The sequence below is a fragment of the Salvelinus sp. IW2-2015 genome, unplaced genomic scaffold (genome assembly GCF_002910315.2).
Source record: "Salvelinus sp. IW2-2015 unplaced genomic scaffold, ASM291031v2 Un_scaffold2666, whole genome shotgun sequence".
Classification (NCBI taxonomy): Eukaryota; Metazoa; Chordata; class Actinopteri; order Salmoniformes; family Salmonidae; genus Salvelinus; species Salvelinus sp. IW2-2015.
This window is the reverse complement of record NW_019943972.1, coordinates 32,807-44,007: the sequence shown is the minus strand read 5'-3', so window position 1 is coordinate 44,007 and position 11,201 is coordinate 32,807. Positions and strand designations below refer to the sequence as shown.

Genomic DNA, 11,201 nt, shown 5'->3' with positions numbered 1-11,201 from the left:
GGTTGTGTTCAGGAGAGMGTTCTAGGAAAGTCTATGGTTGCCTGGTTTGGTTCTCAATCAGAGACRGCTGGTTATTGTTGTCTCTGATTGGGAGCCATATTTAAGGSAGCCATAGGCTTTAGGTGATTGTGGGAGATTGTCTATGTCTAAGTGTTTAGTGTCAGCACTTATGTTTCTTAGCTTCACGATCGGTTGTTTTGTTCATTTTGTAAGTATTTGTTTTTTCCTTCATTAAAAGAAGATGTATTTTTCACGCGCTGYGCCTTGGTCCTCTCTCTCTTATCAAGACGATCGTGACAAATCTTTAATTTGTTGTACCCCCTAGCATATGTTATCATTGTCTGTTTGTATACTTCTTGTATGTATACTGGTTTATCTGCAAACAAAAAAAAWTATAATAAAAAAATCTTGGCCTGATCTTGGTACTCCCCCGCCATTGTGATCTACATCAATTTTTGCCAAATTTATTCTATTACAATCACCTTCATACATAGGTTTAAATTATATTGTGAGCTAAACACAACATTTTTAAAACATATAAAAACATTTTCGTTAAAGTATCACCTTAGAGATTACTAATAATACTGTCACCACTACAACAACAAAATACTTAAATATGTAATTTTGTCCTTGAAAAGTTGAATTACACATTCCTATGGAGGACTGCTCCTTCTGGGGAGTGCCAATATGGCCGACCAGGTGYTTCAAAGCCAATACAATGGCCAATACAAACCATCAGCAGTACAGGGTTTATATTCATAATTGATTGCCTCCCACATTAACAGTGCTGTTGACAGGTCTGGGATCCACTATAATGTGACTTGTACAGTGTACACAGATTAATGTCATTCAAACCAGGCATGTGTGTGTGTTGACATGCAAATTACTTGTTCTGAATGCAGAAGGATGTGCAAATATTGATAAAAGCAGCATGTGAATTCTTCATATTATATTTTGGAGAAATTATATTTCATTAATTGTACTCTGAATTGCTGTTTTACTTCAAATTAAAGCTGCAATATGTAACTTTTTGGGATTCTCTACATTATACTTGCTTGTTGCCACACACTGAAATTAAGCAAACTATTAGAAATTTAGCAACCAGCAAATGGCAGAGAGATATCTGCATAGTGCATCTTTAAAATGTAATAGCCTACATTAACATTTCTCTGTAGGCAAGGTGACATAACAAGCCGTTCTTTCCCCACCATAGAGCACTGACACAATAGGACTAATGTAATCACTGTTAGTGATTCACTGATAAAATAAGAGTCGTGTCACCGCTGAATCAACCCTTGTCATCAAACATACTAGCACTGCCAGTCGGTGTACAATAGGGTATATAAGAATACTGATGTACCAGTTCAAATACCTGAGTGTTATTTGATAATTAGCCAGAAACAATAGGGTCACACAATGGTGCTTACTTAAAACAAGTGTCAGACCAGTTCCTTATCACAATGACAAATATGACTAATATGAAAAGAATGCTACCAAACAAGCTGCCTGTAGTAGCAGAGCAGGTCAGAAGTTGCTACTTATTGTGAATGGATAAAACAAGCTTGCCCACACTGTTTACATCATTGGGAACATCACATCCAACATGATCCATAATGTACATTAAAACATATAAATATCACAACTACCATTTTAAGGGAAATGCTACTAAAGAAGTTACATAAATTACAAACAGACATACACATGGCTGTAAACAATAATACTCCAGTATAGTTGACCYGCACTTGGYATCATCAGAATGTAAGCCTGGGTTCCCGCTGTGTCATCTCCTCCACCTCTTCTGGGCTGAGCTCATTACCTCTCAACCTAGAAAGAAAACAATTATTCTCTTAACTCTAATTTACAGTCTTTGGATTAGAGACCTTCTTAAGTGATTWGAGATCCATTCTTCACGTGTATGGGGAGGTATAGGAGACTACAACATACTGTACTGTATGTATAGGACATAACACTTTGTAAATTACATTTCTCAGCCAGTATATAACTGTCTAAATGATTAAAGCATAATGTTAACATACCACACTGCCTTCACACTAGTGTTGCYTTCAAGAGCCAGTATTAGACACTCCACACCTGTTCTTGTGATGCAGTTTTTGGTTAACCTGTGGAGGGCATGAGAGAGCAGAGTGAAAAATGTGTTTAGCACAACCACAACTTTCAAAATGTCAGTTGAGGCAAAACGGAACGTGGGTAGCTGCAAAGTCCTTTTCAGTATTCAGGATGTGCTATCAATATACTCACCACAGCTCCTCAAGYGTACTGTTCTTGATGAGTGGGGCAAGAGCACATGCTCCTGCACTGCCAACACCATTGTCTACCAGGCTGCCATGAAACATACATCTGACAGTAAGATTTATTCCTATGTTGAAGTATTTGAATGATAACAGGGCTGTCTGGACATATAGTTGCCCATTATAGTATGGATGTGTTAGTAATGTTCATGGTTCAACCTATCACTAGTMWMAYWWYMYSWGMSMCACMMMRRKKTKKSKSTSYYYTWKAGMRYWKKSRMWRKSSYCTSYRCMYYTWTMWCMYMTWTTWTKTYYCCMMARMSYMWAAAAMASRRAGRRWTWAWWWRRWYWRYMARWYAKATWWTWMMRSMWTKKKRWWRGSMWWAAAACAACTTTGTCATTCTCAGAGAGATAGGGTAGTCTGCTTCCTACCCCAAGAACTGTAGTGACCGATTGAACCTCAGTCCCTCCGCCAGTTGCCCTGCCCCTGCTGCTGTGATGTTATTGTTTCCCAGCCTGCAATACAAAGTCAGAGAAAGTGTTCGATTGAATATGGTATTAGCTATTGCTATGTGAGGTAACATTGTACAGTATCTTATATGATGAGAGTTGAAAAATATCCTCACTTTAGAGAGAGAAAATTCTGCTTTATCTTCAGGAGGTGAGCAAAGCACTCTGTGCAGGCATCAGTTAGCTTGTTGTTGAAGAGCCTTTCAGAGATATTAATCAAGATCAATAAAGGTTATTCATCAGTTTTTACATCTGCATATTTGACATAGAACGTTTACAGCCACCATATCCTAGCTATAGGTCACCTGACAGTGGAAAATAGATTTGGACATACTCACGCAATCTTCTGAAAACACTCACACTGGATGCCTTTTTCAATCAATTTACAGATTCCCTCATCTGATATGTTATTGTGTCTCAGGCTGAGGGAGTGAAATAAAAAATAATCGTATTATTAGGCCTTAGTTTAGTGTCCTGTGTGTTATGTTACTGGCACAAGGTAACATGTTTATGCTAAAATAATCCCATAGTGAGTGTCATAGTAAATAGCATGGTAAAGCTTTCCACACTTACTATACAGAGTGGCAGACATGCAGGCAAGGCAGCAGCTGCTCCACCCCAACGTCTCCTACGTAGTTGTAGTCTAGCTGGAGCCCCATAGGGTTCCTAAGGTGCTGGAGCAAGTAGGCCAGTGCAGTACACTCCACAGAGCCTATGTTACAATAGGTCAGCTTCAGGTGTTCCACCTCTAGCTTAGCCATAGTGTCTCTGGCGATCCTGCTGTCCTGCATCTCATGGATGCACTTGATGAGCCACACGAAGCCCGGCATGGCGTGCATGCTCTTCTCCCCCTCCACGGGCCGAGGGATGGATTTAAAGTGCTTCTGCATGCCTTTGGCCAGTCACCACCTGCTTGGACTTCCTGTCCAGAGTGGGCCCAGGGCAGGAGAGGAGSAGCAGGCTACGGTGGCGCTGAGACAAGAGCCCAGACACAAAAGTAGCTGTTATCTGGAGGTTTGGGGTCTCTGCTGCCGTATTGGCCTCCTTCAAGGCCCCTTGTTGGGTCAAGCAGTGCCCCAGACATGCCCTGTGAAAGCCAGGCTGTTGCTGCCTGTCCTGGGGCTGAAAGAGCTTAGGGATGGTGGAGCGGTCCGAGTTATTGTTCAGGACAGCGTAGAGAGCAGCAAAGAAGCACTGCATGGTAATGTGCAGGAACTGGTAGTGTTTGCAGTTAGTGGAGGAGGAGAGGTCTTTACTACGTATGAGGAGCCCCATGCAGATATCTTCCTCGGTCACACAACACTTCTGTAGCTCTGTGCCTGTGAAGATGTAACAAGAGGCCCCCAGGCCATCCATGGCTAGCTGCCCCAGATGCAGGGCAGTATCCTGGTGCTCCTGCACCCATCCTATCCCCATGGTGTTCCTCTGAGAGGCCCGGCGCTGGAAGAAGTGCTGCAGGATCATGAGGTAAACATCTGTGATGGTCTGGGGACTGCCCTCTCCCTCTCCACAGCCCAGCAGCTCCTTATAACACTTGGACACAATCTAGCAGAAAACCGGGATGTGACACAGGCCCAGTAGAGCTGTGTTGCTTCGTAGAGATTCCAGGACCCTGGTGGCCAATGTCGGGTTGCGATGATGCTTCCTCACGAAGCAGTCGATCCCGCCGGGCGAGAAGCCTTTCAAGAGGACTTCCTTGCGAAGGTACCGCTTCAGGGCAGGACCCACTGCCTCCGGCCGGCTGGTCACCACCTTAGGATGGGGATAAACTTTATTGTCCCTGAGGAGAAAATTGTCTTGATACAGGAACTGCTTCAGCAGCAAGTTGAAGAGCAGGGTGGAGGCGGGGGCACACTGGGTGTGGCAGCAGTGCCTCTGCTCTGAGTCTGAGAAGCTCTGCATGAACTCATCCAGGCCGTCGAAGGTGAAGAGGATGAGGTGCGGATGGTCCAGGATGAACTGGAAGATTCGGTCCTGGTCCCCGTCCGGCCAGCAGCAGTGAAGGAACAGCAGCTCTCTGAGAGACAGCTCCCTCTGCTCCGAGCTCAGCCTGCGGCAGCTGAAGGGAAAGAGGAGGAAGAAATCATGTAGAGCCGCCCCCCTGGCCCAAAGGAGGTGTAGCCTCTGGAGAAGGGTGCTCTTCCCACTGCCTGCCTCCCCAGAGACTAGCACAGTGTCAGCCTCCTGGTTCAGGGTGCCCACCAGGCCCACCATGTCCTCCAGCCCCAGAGCACCAGTCTGGGGCTGGGCCTCACTGCCACCCTGGGCAAGCTCCAGCTGACCCTCTGTGACCCTCTGTGTCTTCTAGAGACAGACTGCTGGTTCCTCCAAACGTGCTGAGGAAATGTGACTGGGCCGACAGTGCTGTGCAGCTTCTTCTGATAGGACAAGCACTCTGCAGCAACACACAAATAATACGAATGATTGACATACACAGGACATCATAGCAAACAATACAATATCTAACAAGTATTAGTGTAACATCTATGTATTAGTGCTATATGCAAATGCCTTGCAAGTAGCCGTGTGACTTTTAGTGCTTTGTGATATAATACAGTACCTTTGGGAGGAGCCTCTTGGTTAGATGGTGAGGGATGGTCTTCTGTTTGCTGAAAGTATTGCAGTAGTGTCAGGACCCGGTTGCGAACTCGGGTCTCCGGTGTGAGAAACAGTCACTTAGCAAACTGAGCCACTAATAGTCGGCAGAACCCAGAAGATGAGGCAGACACAGCAGTACTTGAGACTGTGTTTTAATWAAGAAAAAAGGAAAGTTCTTCAGGCAAAAATATAAATCCACAACGTCAAAAGTAATACCAAGAGAAAAAGGTAATCCTCCAAGTCAAAAGGTAAATCCACAAGGTGGTAGGTACAGCAGAAAAAAGCCTCAAAAGATAATCAAAAATAAATAAACGAGTACAAAAACAGAGTACCACAAGAGAATCCAACTGGAGTAACAAATGTACACAGCATTGCTGGGGCTGGGTGCTAACATTCAAACACAGATCAAAGAACTGAGGAAAACTAAGGGTTTAAATACATTCAAGGGAAACGAGGCACAGGCGCAAATAATAACTGGAAACAAGGGAAAACAAAAGGGTCAAAAAAGCACAATGGGGGCAWCTAGTGGCCAAAACCGGAACAATCCTGGCCAAATCCTGACAAGTAGGACCTTTGTTGCAGGCTCCCCCCTTGATCTGACCTGGTAGAAGCCTTGCCTACATGACAAAGAAGTCAGTTAATTCACATTCACCCATACTATCTGAACCTAAATAACATGTCTAATTACAAAAAAGTCTAAGGACAGCATGACCTGTTTGGATGTGCAAACATGAACTTAATTCCAAGAGGGACAGGGAAGTTGTGTAATATCATTGTACTCTACATCATACCAGGCATGTAGACAGAAATAAAGCTTTTATACTGGTCTCAGGGTGCGGTTGGTTACCTGTTGTGAGGGGGTGTACACAAGTAGCTGCACTTCATCGCAATCAGATGGTGTAAAGCTGCCCGTATCCAGCAGGACCTCCAGAGCTCCTTCAATAGGGTCCCTTAGCCTCCTCACCAGACCAGGCCTGTCTGTCTGGAGGGTCTGGATAGCTGTACCATGTGGTTATTTTGTACCTTCTCTAGTATCTTCTAGATCGGCAGTATGACAGTTTCCAAAAGAGAGGCCAGCTCTTTTGAAAACAATAAAATTAAATAAAAATGTAATGATCTGTATCTATGTAATGATCTGTATCTATGTAATGATCTGTATCTATGTAATGATCTGTATCTATGTAATGATCTGTATCTATGTAATGATTTGTATCTATGCAATGATTTGAATCTATGTAATGATCGGTATCTATGTAATGATCTGTATCTATGTAATGATTTGTATCTATGTAATGATTTGTATCTATGTAATGATCAGCAGGTCGAGGGTTAGAAGCAGCCAGGGTGTGGCTGTCTGATGCCCGGAAAAGAAGGCAAGAAGGCAAGTGTAAAGAAAGAAGAAGAAAGTGATAAAAAGATAGAGAGAGACAGAGAGAACAAGATAGAGAGAGACAGAGAGAAAAGATAGAGAGAGACAGAAGAGAAGATAGAGAGAGACAGAGAGAAAAGAGAGAGAGCGAGAGAACAAGATAGAGAGACAGAGAGAACAAGATGAGAGAGACAGAGAGACACGATAGAGAGAGACAGAGAGAAAAGATAGAGAGAGACAGAGAGAACAAGTAGAGAGAGACGAGAGAGCAAGATAGAGAGAGACAGAGAGAACAAGAATAGAGGAGACGAGAGACAAGTAGAGAGAGACCGAGAGGAACAAGATAGAGAGAGACAGAGAGAACAAAGATAGAGAGAGACGAGAGAACAGATAGAGAGAGACAGAGAGAACAAGATAGAGAGAAGAGCAGAGAGAACAAGATAGAGAGAGACAGAGAGACAGAAGAGAGGACAGAGAGAAGAAGATAGAGAGAGACAGAGAGAACAAGATAGAGAGAGACAGAGAGACCAAGATAGAGAGAGACAGAGAGAACAAGATAGAGAGAGACAGAGAGAACAAAGATGAGAGAGACAGAGAGAACAAGATAGAGAGAGACAGAAGAGAACAGATAGAGAGAGACAGAGAGACAAGAGATAGAGAGAGCAGAGCGACAAATGAGAGAGAGACAGAGAGAACAAGATAGAGAGACAGAGAGAGCAAGATAGAGAGAGACAGAGAGAACAAGATAGAGAGACAGAGAGAACAAGATAGAGAGAGACAGAGAGAACAAGATAGAGAGAGACAGAGAGAGCAAGATAGAGACAGAGACAGAGACAACGAGAGCGAGAGCAGAGAGAAAGTTTCAAGCTAGACACAGGGATACCGGAGATGTTATGGTTAAAAGGAGTGACAGATGTGGGATTTATTAAAGGAGTTTTACCTGTAACTGTTACWCCTAAATTATTTTATTGACGTTATTGAAGGCAGTATTTATTGAAACCAGAAGTAATAGCAGGGATTATACCTATGTTTAATTAAATAATGGATAATGATGTTATTATTGGAGGAGAAGATGTTTTTTGAAACTTGTCCATGTTTTCAGTCCGAAAGGCTCCACTCTTAGTGGGATAGAGAATGGTGCTGGACTTATAAGGAGTAAATAGAAGTATTATTTTAAGAGTTTCTTGTGTCCCTGATTCTAGTACTCTCCTAAATCTGGTAAAATTAGAAAAGTAGATTTTTCTCTGTGATTGATTTGGTAAATTCGTTTTTCTTACATTTTAGTTCACCCAGATAGTTAATGGTGATTTGGATTCTGAGTTTTATTCTCCTTTAGGTAGTTAGCTGTTGTTGTATGTAGAGGATATTTTTGTGAGAAATTCAACACAACAAGGCTGTAAAATTTATATTATAGTATTATTATATATTTTTTAGTTGAATAAGGTTATAAAGTTAGCAAGAATAAGTTGTAATTATGGTAGACTTATGTTAAGTATTTAGGACATATTTTAAGCCAACAGGGCAGTGAAATAGATAGAGATAGAAAAACAGTGATTTTATAAGCGTTAAAATTATTTATGAAAGAAATATGTTGCAGTTCTTAGGGATGGCAAATTACTGTAGATAATGGATCCCATACTATGCAACATATATTAAAGTATTGATGGGACTGATTTAAGTTTAACCCATGTTATTGTTGGATAAATTACAGTGGACTCCCGAAGGAGAGATTTCATTGGTACAGATAAAACATATGCTATGTTTAGCATTCGTTTATGGGAAAGAAAAGACACGTAAGAAAGAGAAMGAGCGTCAGACAGATAGTAGGAAAGGCAGACGGAGAAGGGCTCCCCCGCACCTATGCTGAGACCTTGATGGTTTGGGAGTAGTAGGAAGAGGAGGGGGGGCCAGGAGGAGAGCAAGATAGAGAGCAGAAGGCAAAGAGAAAGAAAAGCAAAAGAAAAGCCATGGAGATTCAGAATGGATAGAGGAGGAGGATGGAGAGAGTGGCCAGTACCCTATGATAGCATTGTCAAACCCACGGGCTGGGGATGATGGGGCACCGGTCACTCTGGATGTATACAGGGCATGGACACAGAGAGATGTGGTCCGAGCCAAAGAGGGTGTAGTGCATCCTAAGACAGGTATAGAAGGGTTCAGAAGAGATCTGGRAGGTCTAGCAGCCAGCTTTAAGCTAGAAACAGGGGAGATTGAGAGAGCAGTAAGACAGCTGGTGGAGAAGGACTGGGCAGCGGTCTGGGGACAGTGGGTACCTGGACATAATGATTTGGTGGTATTGCCCTGGGCAGCAGATGGGCCGTATGTCAACAGAATAACACAGCTGTGTAATAATCTGAGGGAACACTATCACCGACATACCGATTTTCGCAAGGTCCGCGAATGTAAGCAGGGAGACAGTGAGACCATAAGTCAGTACCTAGAGAGGCTGAAAGATGTATYCAATGCCAACAGTGGGTTAATAGAGCCACYGGTAGCCCAGGGGAACRATACAGCATATCACCAGCWACTGAAAATAGCTTTCCTCAGTGGAATGCGCCAAGAGATAAGTCGTACCATAAAAAAGACTCTAGTAGGGTGGGGAAGAGCAACTCTAGCAGAGGTAAAGAGATATGCCGTTCACTATGAGCAGCATGGGAAAATTGACAGAACTAAAAAAGAACAGAAGGGAGTAGAGTACCTGATAGCAACCCTAGGGGAAATAACGGGGAGGAGCAGAGACTGTAGACAGAAGAGGAAAAACAGGGAAACGCAATGACAGAGACGGAGAGGATCTGTGTTTTAATTGTGATAAAACAGGACACCTGGTATGAGAGTGTAAGGCTCTCCTGAGAAATGAGGGACAGAGATAATACCGTGATAGACAGAAAAGACAGAATAAGAATAGGAGGAGACAGGAAGACTCCGAGTAGGAGAAAGAGAGCAAGGACTTATTGGATCTAGACTGTGAAGTGTTTGAATTGGCTTAGCTTTAGGATATTATTTTGTGGAAAGACTGTCTGCCCCATTAGTTTTAAAAATATGAAAAGTTAGGAGGGCAGGCAGGTATTTTAGTTTTTATTTTATGTTTATGTTTAGTAAGTCGCTAGGAAGAGATATGATGATTTTGTTGAACGTAGTTGTTACCCCAACTGAAAGGAGGATGAAAGCTTAGGTGGTTTCAGGAACTAAGGTGTTAGACACTGAACCATTGCCCAGAAATGATTCTACACAGCAGGCCGAAATAGTAGCATTGACTAGAGCCTGCGAAATAAGAAAGGAGAGAAAAGTTACTATTTACACAGACAGCGCATATGCATTTAAAACCATACAAAGCAGCACAGATAAATCTTAAAGAAGATAGGACAATTGACAGAGAATTGTTACAGGATAGCCAAGAATGAACACCCCAGAAAGAATTGGACATGTGGAAAAAGAAAAGGGTAATTCTATGAGGTAATGTCTGGTATAAGGATWATTTATTTATTTTTATTAAAGTTACTGTTTAGACATGCAGTAATATTGACACATGGGTAAAGCCATGTGTCAACAGGGGGATGGTAGAGCAGGTTAGGAAACATTTTGTGGCCTATCGGGCCTATGGTATAACTAACTACTTGGGGAAAAAATTAAAGATTTGTTCACGATGTGTTATCTGTGCACAGAATAATCATCAAGGTAGAGTAAGAGCACCACTGGGGGAATACCCCCAGGTAGAATATCCATTCCAACAATTGGAAATGGACTTCATTGACCTATCTCGAAGTGAGGGAAAGAAGTGGTGTTTAATAATAGATAAATATATTAAATGGGTAGAAGCGTTCCCAACTTACTTGGCGGACACGATTATGGTAGCTAAAATATTAGGTCCAGATATTATCCCTAGAGTTGGTTTACTAGGATCTATTTCTTTAAACAACCGATTACATTTTAGCTAATCAGGTAGACCATATAGAATTCCCAAATTGGGTGGACCAGAGCAAGCAGATATAGAAATAGAACATACCCTAGCAGAACACATGAGAATGTTGTTTGTTAACCACACCCGTATGTCAAAGCTTTTGTGTCCTAAAGGCGAGTTAAAGAAGAAGGTGATTCCCTCGATCCAACCGGGAGACTGGGTGTGGATTCAATCCTTGAGGATAAAAGACTGGAAGCAGCCCCGTTGGGAAGGCCCATACCATACCACTGTTAACCATCGCCTTTGCCATTAGAATAGCGGAGAGAGCTACTTAGGTCCACGTTACCCACTGCAAAAAGATAGGAACACATACAAACATTGTTGAACACACACAGAGTTAGGGGGCAGAACCGAGTACTAATAGGGTCCGGGGGTTACCCCCCTAACAAAGATTCCCTTTCCTGACCTATCATCACTGTGTGTGCTCATAGAGGTGTGAGTATGGGGTGGTTCCTTGCAGACCGACTAAGGGCAGGAGAGGGTTGGCGGTTTTTGGGAATATTAGGGACTCTGAGCT

The 11,201-nt window shown here is 42.7% G+C and overlaps 1 pseudogene; it reads right to left on the bottom strand.

Moving 5' to 3' along the window:
• Positions 1–643: 643 nt before the first annotated feature.
• LOC112074511 (nucleotide-binding oligomerization domain-containing protein 2-like) lies at positions 644–10,922 on the bottom strand (annotated as a pseudogene).
• Positions 10,923–11,201: the final 279 nt, after the last annotated feature.